The sequence below is a fragment of the Sciurus carolinensis genome, chromosome 1 (genome assembly GCF_902686445.1).
Source record: "Sciurus carolinensis chromosome 1, mSciCar1.2, whole genome shotgun sequence".
Taxonomy (NCBI): domain Eukaryota; kingdom Metazoa; phylum Chordata; class Mammalia; order Rodentia; family Sciuridae; genus Sciurus; species Sciurus carolinensis.
In genome coordinates, this window is record NC_062213.1 from 203788854 (window position 1) to 203802996 (window position 14143).

Sequence of the window (14143 nt, forward strand, 5' to 3'; positions counted from 1 at the left end):
AAAGTTCTTGGCTGAGCAGAAGCCAGCTGACAGCTCCTGCAGCAGAGTGAGCAGTGGGAGCCTGGCTCTCGGGTGGCAGGCTGCAGAGGCAGCTCAGCACCCACAGCAGCTCAGACACAGGATAGGACTTGTCTGCACACCGCCTGTCCCAGCCCAGGAGCCTCTAATTACACGTCTGCTGTTCGCAGGAGCCCAGGTGGCCTGCGCTCGCGCGCTGGGGCCCAGAGCCCTGAAGATAGTGCAGCTGGGCGCTCCCGCCAGCCCAGAGGACCCGGCTCTCCAACCTCAAGTCAACACGAATCGTCATACCACATTCCAAAGGGAGCAGGCGGCGTTGGTCAATTGCGCGGCTCTTTTCTCTTAAATCACTGCCACAGCGGGACCAGCGGCCCTTTGTATTTACCTCACAGCTTTCTGTTTGCTCCTCTAACTCAGCACAGGCAGCACCTCCTGCACACAATGTGACTTTGTCTTGGAAGGTGGCTTCTATGATGGGCCCTGGCTAATTTGACTCGCTTCAGGTGTCGCAGTGTGAGCAGCTCCCAGTTGTCAGAAACTCGCTGTGTGCCAAGTCCTGAGCAGGGCACCAGGATCAGCCTCAGAACCAACCCCCATTTGAAAAGGAAGGCAGGCTGGGCCTGGGTGTGCGGCTGGCTGTGGGCACATGCTTAGCAGTTCCCAGCACCAAACGGGGGAAGACACTTGTGTGTGCAGAACAGAGCAAGAAAGTCACCAGCACCAAAACTGCCCTGGCCCGTGCCCACAAGGGGTGTGCTGATGCGCACTGTGCTGTGGGACAGTGGAACAGACCGTGGAGCCCGCCAGGAACTTCAGCTGTCGGGGGCTGGAGACAGCAGCCAGAAATCTGTTTTTGTTTTTGTTTTGAATTTACATTTTTTTTCCTCCAGACTTGCTTGATGCTGAATCAGTTCAGTTGTTCCTTTTGTGAGAATCCACAGACTTTCAACAACAATAGATTGCTGTGTGTCGTCTGGCAGGATGAGACGAACCTACCCAGATGAAATGTTCATTTAAATTTTTTTCCTCTAAAACTTGGAGTAGTAGTCTGTGGGCAACTTCTGTCCACGTATTTACCCTCCACACCCGTACGTGGTATACCGAAAGATCCTGTGTGTTCAGTAATCAATCATAAAGTCGCCTTTGTGGATTCACAGTTTTCTCTGAACAGCCTGCTGTGGGCAAACGAGGTTTTCCACCGCCCGGCACGCAGTATAATTCTGTCCTTTGCTTAATCCCCACCCAAATGCCCATTCCATCCATACAAACCCATATTATTCTTTCTGAATCACACATAAATGCCACACCCTCAGTTGCACATAAAACTGTCGTATTATGTATACATCAGTGTGTAACGACACAGCAAGGCTGTTTTCTGGAATTGCTTATCACCTCACTGGTCCATACCTGGGTCCAGCTGGAAACCTACAGAAAGGTTTGAAGAAAATTTAAAGAAAGTGTTTCTTCTAATGATAGCCTAATTCCAAGGATATGTTTTTAACTCCTACGGTTATAAATCCTGATGTTGGCAAATCTTTTTTTTTTTTTTAATTTTTTTAGAGTTGTGTATGGACAGCATGCCTTTATTTTATTTGTTTATTTTTATGTGGTGCTGAGGTTTGAACCCAGTGCCTCACAAGTTCTAGGCAAGTGCTGCCACCAAGCTACATAGCCCCAGCCCAGATCATTTTGGGTAGGTGTGAAACTCAACCGAGATAAAGTAGACTTTATTATTCAGAGTGATGCAGAACGACTATTTTATAGTTCATAGCCAGGAATGTGATGTAATATAGGAATGGAGATTCCACCGTAACCTGACACTGATGTCTAGGTGCTCTCTTGTTATAAATGACTGAAAATCTAAAGTTAAGAGCAACTCCTAACTGAAAACTAGCAACGCCCGTAGGCATACCAGACTGCTTCAGGAACACATGACAGATAGGAGCAGATGGGTGTGGCTGACAGTGAAATAAGACCAAAGGAAAGAAAGGCTAAAAGGTCTACAGGGAATGACTTCTGTGATGGTAGCACTGTGTTTATGGAAATCAGGGACAAGAAGGAGCCTGGGCAGCACTCAGGGTCATTATCTGGGGGCACTTTCAGCCAGCCAGCGTCACCCCTCCCCCATCTTCCTCATGCTAAACTGTGTCAGTGAGTAGGTGCCATAGGTCACGGCATTGGTGACAAAGGCACAGTAAGGCCCTGAGTAGCAAGAACTCTGGAATTTCTAGATGGAATGGAAAGCCCCTCCCACTGGAAGGCACCCATCCCTGTCACATGCTCTGTCCCGAAGCATAATCCTTCTTCTTCTGGGGTTATCAGAGGCAAATTTGTGTAATCGGAACTTTGATCCACAGATAAGCAAATAGGAATAAGCCCACAATTAAAAATTGCCAAGCATTTAAGGAAAATTAATGTCAAGAAAAGCACAAAACTCAGTGAAGCATTTTATAAAGCAAACATGTTAATCCTTAGAAATGAGAATATTATATCCATAAAACAAGAACAGGCTGTGTGTAAAAGAGTCAAGGAATGAAAAATGTGAGGAAGAGAGACATTTAGACTCTGAGAAGAAGGAAATAATGGCATAAATAAATAATTAGAACATAATAGAGGAAATTTCCCCAGATCTGAAGAAAGATACAAGAAAATGAAACCATACCTAGATTCATTTCTCAGAACTTCATACCGCCAAGAATAAAAGGAATAAACCTTCCAAAGAAAAGGAAGAAAGTACGACAGTTATCTATAGATGAATAAGAATTATATGAGCTCCAGCAACACAGGAGGTTGGAAGAAAATAAGCAGTATCATCAGGTTCTAACAAAAAATTATTTTGAACCCAAAGTCTTGGCCAAATTAGTTCAATAGAACTTTGAGGCATACAAACCTCAGAAAGTTTATTATACTTAGATTTGATCTATGAATTTCTTAAATCTGTCATGGACTAAAACCTCCAGATGTAAGCCAAAATAAACCTTTTCTCTTTATAAGTTAATTTATCTCTAGTATTTGTTATGGTAACAGAAAGCTAACACAAATTATAGCCCAGGAAGACTAAAGCATCTAAGAAGTAGGAGGACAGGTGTCCAGTGGGCGACGGTGAGCAAAGCAGCCCGTCACTCACAGATAGGTCATGTCTCCGTGTAGCCTAAATAAGTAATGGAGAACTAGGTCCTGGGTTACCCAAGGGAAAGAGAATGAGGAGTGAAGAGAAAACAGACTTACAACAGACTCACTATCTTGGAACAGAGAACAGAATTGATTAATTTGGGGCATTATTAATGACATTAAGTATTAAAAATTTAGGACAAAAAATTTTTTTTTAATTTTTAAAAAAATTTTTGGCAGCACTGGAGATTGAATCCAGTGGTGCCCTCCCACTGAGCTACACCCCAGTCTTTTTTATTTATTTTTTTCCCTTTGAGAGAGAGTCTCACTAAATTGCCCAGACTGTCCTTGAATTTGTGATCCTTCTTCTTCAACCCCAAGTGGCTGGTATCACAGATGGTACACTACTGCACCTGATGAGGACAAAATATTTTTTAAACCACAATAGCTATCTGAAAGTTCTGGAAAGTTCCCCAGAGAAGAAAATAAATGGGGGGAGACCTGCAGGCAGTCAGCTTATCCCCAGACTCAAGCAGAAAGTGGCAGTCTTCTTGGGCCGACTGCAGTGGAGTTGAATTTCAAGACGGACAGGGTAGCTGGAACCAAGGGAAGGGCACCCTGGCAAGAGACAACCAGAAGGAGGCAGAGGACGCAGGCAGCTATGGAGGCCGAGCTCGAAACTTGAGCCCAGCCACTGGCAGATGCTGTGGGCTTCTGCTGAAGCCCCCATGGGCCACCTTTCAAATTGAGGGCCACACCCCAAACTAAGGGAAAACCAGAAATACACCTGCCCCAATGAAAGTCAGGAACCATGTAAAACGCCCCCAGGATCAGGCCGTCTGGAGCAAGTGAACTACCATCACTTGGCAGGAGCCCTTGGCCACAGTGCCCCACCCATGACACTGGGGATATCACAGCAGTTTACAGGGCACACAATGCAGCAAGACACATCCCCCGAGAAGAAAGGCAGTCAAGAGAAACCCCCAGGATAATCCAGACACTGGAACTAGCAGAGACTCTTAAATGATTCTCATAAATACAGAGAAGTTTGTACAAGAATAGGTAGCTAGACGGTGGAAGATCCAGGGTGGTTCAGGGCCGGGTGGCTTTGGGAGTGACACTCTAACCGAAGAACCAGGTGAGGAACTTAGAACTGAGAACAGCTATATCTGAATAAAACTCTGTTTCTCGGGGTGGATAGCACATTGGACACTGCCCAGGACAGGATCCGCGGACAAGGTAGAACAGCCTGAAGAAAAGGCTGGAAGATTATCTCAGGACAGCAGAAACTGAATGTGCAACTTGTAAATTGCCTGAGGGAAAACATGAAAACAAATCAACCCGGCAGACAGCAAAGAAAAGGGGAAATTTAACATAAAAAGAAAACATGGTAAAAAGCAAACAAACTATAACTCAAACATACCAATAATCACAAAAGGGGAATGAATTAAATTCCTATTTAGAAAGACTGAGATTTTCAGATTAACAACAACAAATATCTACGTTATTTACAAAAGACACATGTAAGCAAGAAAATTATTTATTGGTTGGGACTAATTTTGAGAGCACATTTCAGAAGCATCAACTAACAGTACCTTAACTGAGCGCACTTATTTTTCTTGTATCAGGAGTCTGAGAGGAAGTGGCTGCTGGTGTTGGTTCAACAGCGAGGGCAGCATCTCAGCAGTTCTCTAGGCTTTTTCTTCGTGGCCACAGAATGGCTGCCAAAGCTCAAGGGATTACGCCACATGGAAGGTAGGAAGGGGAAAGAAGCAAAGCTGGTCACGTCTCCCCCCTTTTCAGGGAAAGTGAAAACTCCCCAGAGCTCTCCACAATTATTTACTTTTTAAAAATACTTTGTTTTAGTTGTCAGTGGACACCATACCTTTATTTTATTTTCATGTGGTGCTGAGGATGGAGCCCAGGGTCCCATGCATGCTAGGCAAGCACCACCACTGAGCCCCAGCCCAGCCCTCCATGACGTCAATGCTACAGGAGGACGGTGACCTTGGAGTAACAGTAGAAGAGTGTCCACAGCCAGTGAAGGCGTCTTCCGGTCGAGAGCAACAGGACGGCCCCCGCGAGGGAGTCGGCAGCGACAGGTGGCCTGCGGAGCAGCAGCGTGGAAAGCCGCCGGGCAGTGTGGTGCCAGGTGAGCTCAAGGGCTGCAGCGCCCACTTCAAAATAAAGGCCATTTCTGCAGCTTCTCTGCAGCCAGGCCATGGGTGCGGGGTGGGGCTGCCACTGCCGGGCCCTGCAGGGGGTCTGCTGAGTGGAGCCAGTGGAGGCGCTTTCTGCTGCCCTCCAGGTCCTAGGGACACGTGTGAGGGGCTGTGACCGTGGCAATGGCTGGACTCACTTGCACTCACCAGCAGCCTTGTGGGCAGGTCAGCGAGATGGCAGCACAGCACAGAGGCCTGGCTCGGAGCCCTGGAGAGTCCCCAGGCCTCCCAGGAGGCCCTGACGGCTCTTCCGTGGCTCCCAGGGGTTCTGCAAGTGCCCAGTTCCCCGTGTTAGCACTGTTCTGCTAAACATGCCCAGAGGGGTTCTGGGTCCTGCTCAGAACTCCCACCCACACAGGTCCACGCACACACAGGGGCTCCCAGGGGCATGGAATGTCAGGGCCTCAGGCGACTCTGAGAAGCAACTGCAGACCCTCTGGAAGGTCGGTTCAGTGCAAACCTCAGAGGAGCCCCGCCAAATGAAAATAAAGGAAATGAACATTTCCCAGTAAAGCCCCAGATACACAGGACACAGCATCATACGTGAGATCAGCCAGAACCAGAGACGGCCCAGAGCTGCGAAGCCTTCAGACGTTAGTTACCAGACACAACAGAGTGAGGGCTCTCGGGATGATGCAGTAAATGCGCACGCAGGGAGGCAGATGTGGACAGTAGAGTGATCACATTCTATAAGTATAAGATCACACCTGCTCTTTGAAATAATATGACAGCATTTCGAGTATGATACTGATAATATGCCAAGGGGTGCGCTGTTCACCAGAGGCGACACGGCTAACCAGTCATGAGCGAGACAATGAATCTGAAGAGACTGCAGAGCATGCAGCAGAGACCAGGGCATGGGCCTAAGCGGTCAGGAGGTGGGAAGGCTCCCAGGAAGGAGCAGAAGCCGGAGAGGAGGTGTGAACGGACGACACAGGAGGGTTTCCCGCAGGTGTTCCACGCACCCAGGCTCAGCTCCTGGATCCTCATAGAGGTCGACAGACGGGGAGGAAGGGGAGACAACGGGGGATGGTGGAGGGAAGTGATGGGCCATTGCAGCCTGCAGGACACTAAAGGAGAACAATTTTGCAGAAGACAGAGGAGCGGCGGGAAAAAACCATGTCACCTACAAAGGAATCGCATATTAGACTATTAAACCCTCAGCTGGGATGGCGGGAAGCAGGAGAAAGACAGCAGGTAAACGGAAATGTGGGTCAGTGCCATTCACGACCTTGCTCCCAACGCACGGTCAGAAAGCTGGAAGCATAGAAAGGGAATGAACAGTAACAGCAGAGGACTGTCAGCTGTCAGATCAAGCTGCAGCACGGCGGGGCCACCCACTCCGAGAGGGAAACCAAGGCACACGAACTCAGGGCTGGAGCGGGAGCACCTGGCAGCAGCAGGAGGCCCTAGTTCCAACCCTCAGCCTGGAAAAAAGGAAAGAACAAAACCTGAATTCACCAGGAAGACACATGATTCTAAACCTGCATGCATGCATTTCAAGCAAATATTTATAGATCAAGAAGAAACTGGTAAGTTCACCGTGGAAAGGGAAGGTGTAACACACTTCTCTTAGTGACCGACAGACCAGCCCACAAGAAGTAAGGCTAGAAATACGAGATGGCTTGACCAACAGAATTAACGAGCTTGATTTAATGAATAAACAAACATTGCACCCAGCAATTAAAGAATACACGTCTTTTGTTTAAGAACTTTTTATTGACCTGTAACCAACAAATGGAAAATACATGACTCAATGAATTTTCACAAAACCAGCACCCTGTAACCCGGACGTGGGCAAGAGGGAGCCTCAGGCCCAGCACCGCTTCCTTGACCCCACTCCCCCGACAGTCCTGCTGAAGGCCACCACCATCTTGGCTTCTCACGCTGTGGACTGACTCTGCCTGTTTTCACCCTTTGCAGACATGGAGTCCCTGTGGTATCATTCTTTGCTACCTGGTTTCTTTAACTCAATGTTTTGATTTCGAGATTTCTGCACATAGAAATATCTTTCTCTTCCAGTCCTATCGTGTGAACAAATGTCGAAAGCTTTTCCGTTCCTCTGCTGGGGATGTTCAGACTTCTCCTCCCGCCGTGGTGCTGTGATAGACGTTTCAGCACGTAGTCTCTTGGTGACCACGGGTCTGTGTTTCTGTTGGTGTTTCACCCATGTTTAGCTTCTGCAGATGCTGCCCCAGAGCTTCTGAAGCGGCTGTGGAGGTTTGTACTCCCGCCCGCCGTGTCGGAGGGCCCAGCTGTTCCTCCCCTCGGGGCTGGGCACAATGCCACCTTCTTCATCAGCCATTCTGCTGGGTGTGAGGGACCATTCTTCCCAGTCCCACATGGGTCCTTCACAAAGACCCGCCAACTGCTAAGGTGCAACGCGTTCTGGAGGACTGGTATCGAACAGACCCGGCTCTGCCTCACTGCAACTAAGTTTGAAACCAGTACCCAGGAGATAACTAGATGAACTGAAAAAATGTACACTTGAAAACAATCCGAACGCTAACACAAACTGACAGCGACATAAGGAATAAAAGAAAGACCTCGCATGTTTACATCAGAAAAGAAGAAAATCTCAAAATTAAGGAGTCATTCAACTGAAGAAATTAGTACAAGTCCAGAAAGGAAAGAATAAGAGTAGAAATTTCTGGAAAATAGGGAAAGCATAAAAAAAGAGAGGATTATTAAAGCCAGAAGTTCATTTTTGAAAAAAACAATAAAATAGACAAATATTTTGCATGATTAATCAAGAAAAATTAAAAGAGAAAGACAAATGAAAATGGCAACAAAATGACAGATGTTGCCAAGATTTAAAGCATCCTAAAAAAGAGATTATAAACAAGTTTGTCAAACAACTTATTTGATAATAAATTTGAAAACTTAAAGTAGATAACATCCTAGAAAAAATAAGAGACAAGGAATTGAATAATCCCATTGCCTGGAGAGAATGTGGTGGGTCCTCAAGAAGTTAGAGTCACCCTACAATCCAGCAGTTCCACTCCAAGTAGACACATAAAAGCATCGAGAATAAGCACCCGGACAAAGGATTGCTTCCGAGTGTTTGCAGCGTGCACTCATGAAAACCAGCCAGCAGGGAAGCAACCCGAACGCCCGCCAGTGAGTAAAGGGATGAACAAAATGTGGCGCATGTGTACAGCGAGCCCGGCCTCGAGAGGGAATGGGGTCTGGACGCACGCTACACTGACAGCCTTGTGGGGGACACCAGGGATCGAACCCAGGGGTGCTCAACCACCAAGCCACATCCCCAGCCCTTTTTATTTTTTATTTTGAGACAGGGTCTCGCTAAGTTGCTGAGGCTGGTTTGAACCTTCGATCCTCCTGCCCCCACTTCCCCAGCTGCTGGGATTGCAGTGTGCGTCACACGCCTGGAAGAAGCCAGAGAGAGAAGGCCCCACTTTGGAGCATTCCACATGCAGGAGACGCACAGAAAAAGTACACCCAGAGGTGTAATGCGGAACACAGGCCCCCGGCTGGGGAGGCGACGAGGAGTGAGTGCAGGTGGCAGACGGTCTCCTGGCCATGAGGAAGATGGCGCAGAGCTGGACGGAGGCCATGGACGTACTGGACCACTGAATCGTGGGCTTTGAAACGGTTCATTTGATGTTATATGAATTTCAGCTCAAAAAAAAAAAAAAGTCTCACCACAACCACCACCACACCAGGCAGACTTAAAGGCAAATTCCATCAAACAGCAAATAACAGATAACCCAACTCTTCACAAACGGTTTTATAGTAAAGAAGAGTTCTCCCCAGTTCAAGATTCGACTTTAGCATTAATCTTGACACCAAAACTGTTCAAGGACAGTATAAAAAGGAAAATTCCAGCTCAAGCTTATGCATGAGATGCAAAACCCCCAAATAAATACTTAACAGAACCTGGTAATATATAAAACAGACAAAGCATGACCAAGTTGGGTTTATTTCAGGAATGCAAGAGTGGTTCATTAGAAAACCTACAAATGTAGGGCTTAGGGTGTAGCCCAATTGTGGAGTATGTGCTTAGTATGGTGAGGCCCTGGATTCATTGTCCAGGTCCAAAAAAGAGAGAAAGAAAAAATATTAATTTACCATGTTAACAGAGTAAAGAAGAAAAGCCATACAAATTCAATTGATGTGAAAAAAAAAAGAGCATTCAACAAACTTCAACATCCATTCAGCATAAAAACTCCTAACAAACAGAAAAAATGGAATTCTACGTTTTTTTTCTTTTGGTGCTGAGGTCTACCACAGAGCTAGAAAAGGCACCCAGAATTGCATTTTCTTAACCTAAAGTATATGACAGAATGCAAACTAATGCCCCCTCCCGAGAGGTCCCAATTCTGATTCCCAGAACCCATGATTTTACTAAGCATGGCAGAGAGACTGCAGATATGGTCATGGTGAGGAGCCCGATGGGGACGTCCTGTTATCCAGGAGGACCACGTTCAATCACATAAATCCTCTCCTGGCTGCAGTCAGAGGGCAGGTGTGACCAGAGAAAGCTGGTCAGAGATTTGAAGGGGATCCTGGCACATCAACCCCAAATATACCACCATGACTAAAGATGACTCGGAGTGGAAGTGAACCCAGACTCAGGCGCAGGAAGAGTTCCCGCCCCCACCCTTTCTCCTTTTCCTGTAGGCAGAGCATCGATCCTGGGAGGGTGACCTAAATCTCCCTAGAAAGTGTCCCTCCTGCACCAGGGAGAGGAAAGCTCATCACTGCCAGGCACGCACCCCGGTGAGTCTCCACAGGACTTGCTGCCATTTGCTTTCTAGTCACCATGACATAGACCAAGGGGCCTGACGTGGTCAGTTGTCCAGGACATCCCGTTTCCAAAAATACAATCCGCAAATCAGGAACTATTTAAAAGTAACTTTTGAAACTATGGTACAATCTGTATATATAAAACTGTAATTTGTGTGGCTTTGTCCCATTACACTGCTTGTAAATTCATGGAAAATAAACTGGAAGATGAACCCAAGGTGGGCTTCCCTAGAAGAGGAAGAGGGCAGGGACAGAGGAAAGAGGGCAGGAAAGAGACCTTTCATATGTCCATGTATTTTTTGTCTTTTCCAAGGAGCAGGTATTGACATGTTTGCTGTATAATTTAAGTGTTTTAAGACCCAGGTGCACTGAGCTGATGCTCATGGACTAATGACATGGTATCACCCCCATCTGGAGATAACTGGCCCTGTCCTAAGTGTGCTGAGTGGCGTCCCTGGATGAGGATGTGCAAGCATAACCAAGGATGAGAGAAGAGGGTGACCTCATTCTTGCCTGTGAACTTGGTCCGTTTTGTTCCTGCGTTGGTTTGCTCTGAAGGCTGGGTCAAGGGGCCCACAGAGGCAGGATGGCTGGCTCCCCGTCACCACCCGTTCCCTGCCTCTGCCCCCGTCATCCACCACCACTTCCCCCAGGTCATCCATACCCTGGAGAGCTGTCTGTATATCAGGCTCTAGGAAGGCTGCCTGGAGGCCTCCACCCTGCGGTGGGGAGGCCGAGGACAGACCCGGAGGACAGAGGTACAGGACTGCAGCCTGCAGAGTCCACCTGGATCAAGGGCCAAAGTTCAACTTTCTCTTGCGTCCACCTGAGAGCTTGGCACACTTGCTCCTCTTGGCTTTGGAAAGGCACTCGGCAAAGCTGGCTCCATCCCTGCCCTTCTGACAAGGCGCCCTCAGCCTGAGGTCTGCGTCTGGGCAGCTCCTCCAATACCATGGTTTTGTCTCCTCTTCTTTATTTGGTACCAGGGATTGAACCAAGGTGCTCAGCCACTGAGCCACATCCCAGCCCTTTAGAGCTCTTATTTTGGGAAGGGCCTCACTAAGTTGCCAAGGCTGGACCTGAACTTGTGGCTCTCCTGCCTGTCTCCCGAGCCGCTGGGATCACAGGTGTGCACCACCATGCTCTGCTTTTTTTAAGACAAGAACTTTCTATTCTTATGTTACTTTAAATTATTTTGTCGCGCTGAGGGTGGAACTGGGGTCTCATGCACGCTAAGCCGTCACTACCGCTGAGCTTCAACCCCAGCCCCTGTTATTTATAATCCATGTAAAACCCTCTAGGAACAGGCTGAATTAAGGAGCAAAACACCTTCTAAGAAAGTGCTCGTGTGCAGAACTGAAAAGGCAAGATGGAGCAGCTCTGAGAGGCTGAGAGGCGAGGCCCGCCAGGCCAGGCCCTGCAGAGAGCTCACCTGACCTGGGCATCACGGGGCAGCTGGCCCAGACATGTTGGGGGACCTAAACAGCCACTGCAGGCTGCAGGAAGTGAAGATGGCGATGGTGGTGATGGCCACGATGGCCTCCATGTGACCAGACCCCTGCTGCCGTTCCCGTGGCACAAAAGCAGGGCGCTCTCCAAGGCCTTCCAGATGATCCTCAGAACTTCATGCTTCCTTCCTTAGGGAGTCACACGGGGAAGGGGAACCTGTAGACTCCAGGGTGACTCAGCTGGCTGCACACTGTCTCACCCTTTGAGAAGTGTTCCCCCCACGACTGTGGCCTTTGACTTTTACAACAATCCTAAGGCACAGGACAGGTAGTTCTTGACCTCTGGAGAGACGAGGGTTCCCCTTTTTCAGTGACTGACACCAGTGACCGTAGCGGGAGGAGCTGGACGGGGCAGCAAGGGAGCCCCCGCATCCGGGAGGAAGAGCAGCAGGGACGAAGAGCAGCAGGGACCACGTGATCCCTTTTGTATACGAAAACACCTAGGGACATAGGAGCCAGCCAGCTGGGACAGATGGACAGCTGGGACACGGCTCCTTCAGAAGGGCAGGTGATCATCACACCCCTCAGGGGACACTCCAACCAGGACCTCTGGAATTTGGTTAATGGAAGCCATGGCCTGGGGTGTGCTGGAGGCTCCGAGCTGTTTGTCCTGCCAGAATGTTCTTCCATCAAGGGAGCTGGGCTCTGGGCAAGGGCTGGACTTCTAGACCAGGTTCCTGGTAAGCACCTGGGCAAACCCCTGGAGCTGGAGTAATTGTTGATAAAGTGAATGAACTTTTACTGAAAAAGCAAAAAATAAAAATAATGAATAAGAACTCTGACTTTGGGTGAGCCCAGTCTTAGGAAGAGGCGAACAAGCCAACTGGCCACCACCCCAAGTCCCCAACTCCAGGTCCCCTTTCAAGAACAGACAGCACCCCACTCGGGTGCCCAACCCCCACTGCTGGAAGGAAGACAGCAGGTTTATCAGGCACAGGAAAGAGGCGGCCCTGGGGCTGCGACCTTCTTACTGTCATCAACACAGCCAACCTGGTAATCCAAGGGCCAGAAGAGACCTGGGGTTCTGTTGGAGCTGATCCCGGAGCCCCTACCCCACAAAGCTGGGGAGCGTCACCCGTCCAGACGGCCCAGATGACGCTCCTCTCAGAGGCCCTCCCTGCCTGTGGACACCTCTGAAGTTCCAGGGGACTGTTCAGAGGGAGGGCAAAACACCCAGCTGACTTGGCAGAGTCTGCGAATGGTCTCTGTCAACAGCAGACTGTTTCCAGATCAGCAATTTGTGATTTGCAGAGTAAGAGGTCTCCAGTTTCCCTCTCCTTATGGAAACTGGTGGCCACGCCTGTGATCCCAGCGACTCAGGACAGGAGGATCTGAAGTTCAAGGTCAGCCTCGGTAACTTAGCAAGGCCCTTTCTCAAAATAAAAAATAAAAAGGGTTGGGTTCAATTCCTGGTACCAAACAAACAAAAAGGTATTTTATGAACACCTCAAACTCATCAATCTGTTATAAAGTCCCCCCATCCCTTCCCTCAACAGTTCCTTTACCAACTCAGGAACAGTCTGCACTTGGCCTTGGACTCAAGTCAGAAATGTAGGAAAGGTCCCTGTCGTCCCTGCCTGAGGCTCCACGGGGGTCCGCCTCTGTCATCACAGCCCTGCCTCAGCTGTCCTCCGGGGAGGCCTCCCAGCCCCAAGGCAAGTCTTCCCACAGTCTGTCCTGGAGTCTTACCCTCCACACCTGAGCCAGCCCCAGGGCCTTTGCACTTCCCGTATCTTCTGCCTGGAAGGTTCGTACACACACCTGCCTCTTCCCCACCCCAATTTCTTCAGATCTCCCGAAGACCCCTCGTCAGACAGGCTTTCTTAACCATCACACAGGCAGTGCCAGTCACGTCACTTTCCTTTATAGGGTGTTACCTTTGAGTACGTTCTCACCTTTTCCTCGCTCACGATCCAGGCTCTCCAAGGACAGAGGCTGTTTCTCCATGGTAAGTGCTGCACTGGACGAACAGCAGGGAACGCGCAAAGACCCAGCGTCAGTGTCGTCTCCTCAGGCCCCCCCCACTGTCACCCCTACACGTGACACTGGCATTATCTTCCTCACTGCTTATAAAATGTGCGGCTGCATGTGTGCATTTACAAAAACTAACATCTGCTTTGCTTCTAGACCAGGAGCTGACCAACTACAGACGAGGGCCAGCCGCAGGCCAATTCCTTCCTCACAGTGCCAGTGGGGCTGCCGACTTTACAGGGTATCTTCCTGGCCAATTCAGCAGCAGAGAACCTCAGCAGCTGCACAGAGGCTATAGAACTGAGTCTCACCCACTGCCCAGTCTCACCTGGGTCATGTGGTCAGGGAGACTCTGTCTGGCGGGGCCTAGACCACTTGCCCACTCTGGGCACATTTTACCCCTAAGCAGGAGCTGAGTGGTTCCCAGCAGTGAGGGGAGAAGACAGAGGCCGGGCGGTCTGGGGGTCTTTGATTCCACTTACAAAGTTCACCCCCACAGCCCGGCTTGCGGAGGTGCGGCAGCACGCTGAACACACAGCCCTG

The 14143-nt window shown here is 49.1% G+C and overlaps 1 long non-coding RNA gene across 1 annotated transcript; it reads left to right on the forward strand.

Moving 5' to 3' along the window:
* Positions 1 to 5057: 5057 nt before the first annotated feature.
* On the forward strand, positions 5058 to 9048 carry LOC124983007 (uncharacterized). Its single transcript, XR_007108339.1, has 2 exons — positions 5058 to 5281; positions 8651 to 9048. It is a non-coding gene; the product is annotated as an uncharacterized LOC124983007 (long non-coding RNA).
* Positions 9049 to 14143: the final 5095 nt, after the last annotated feature.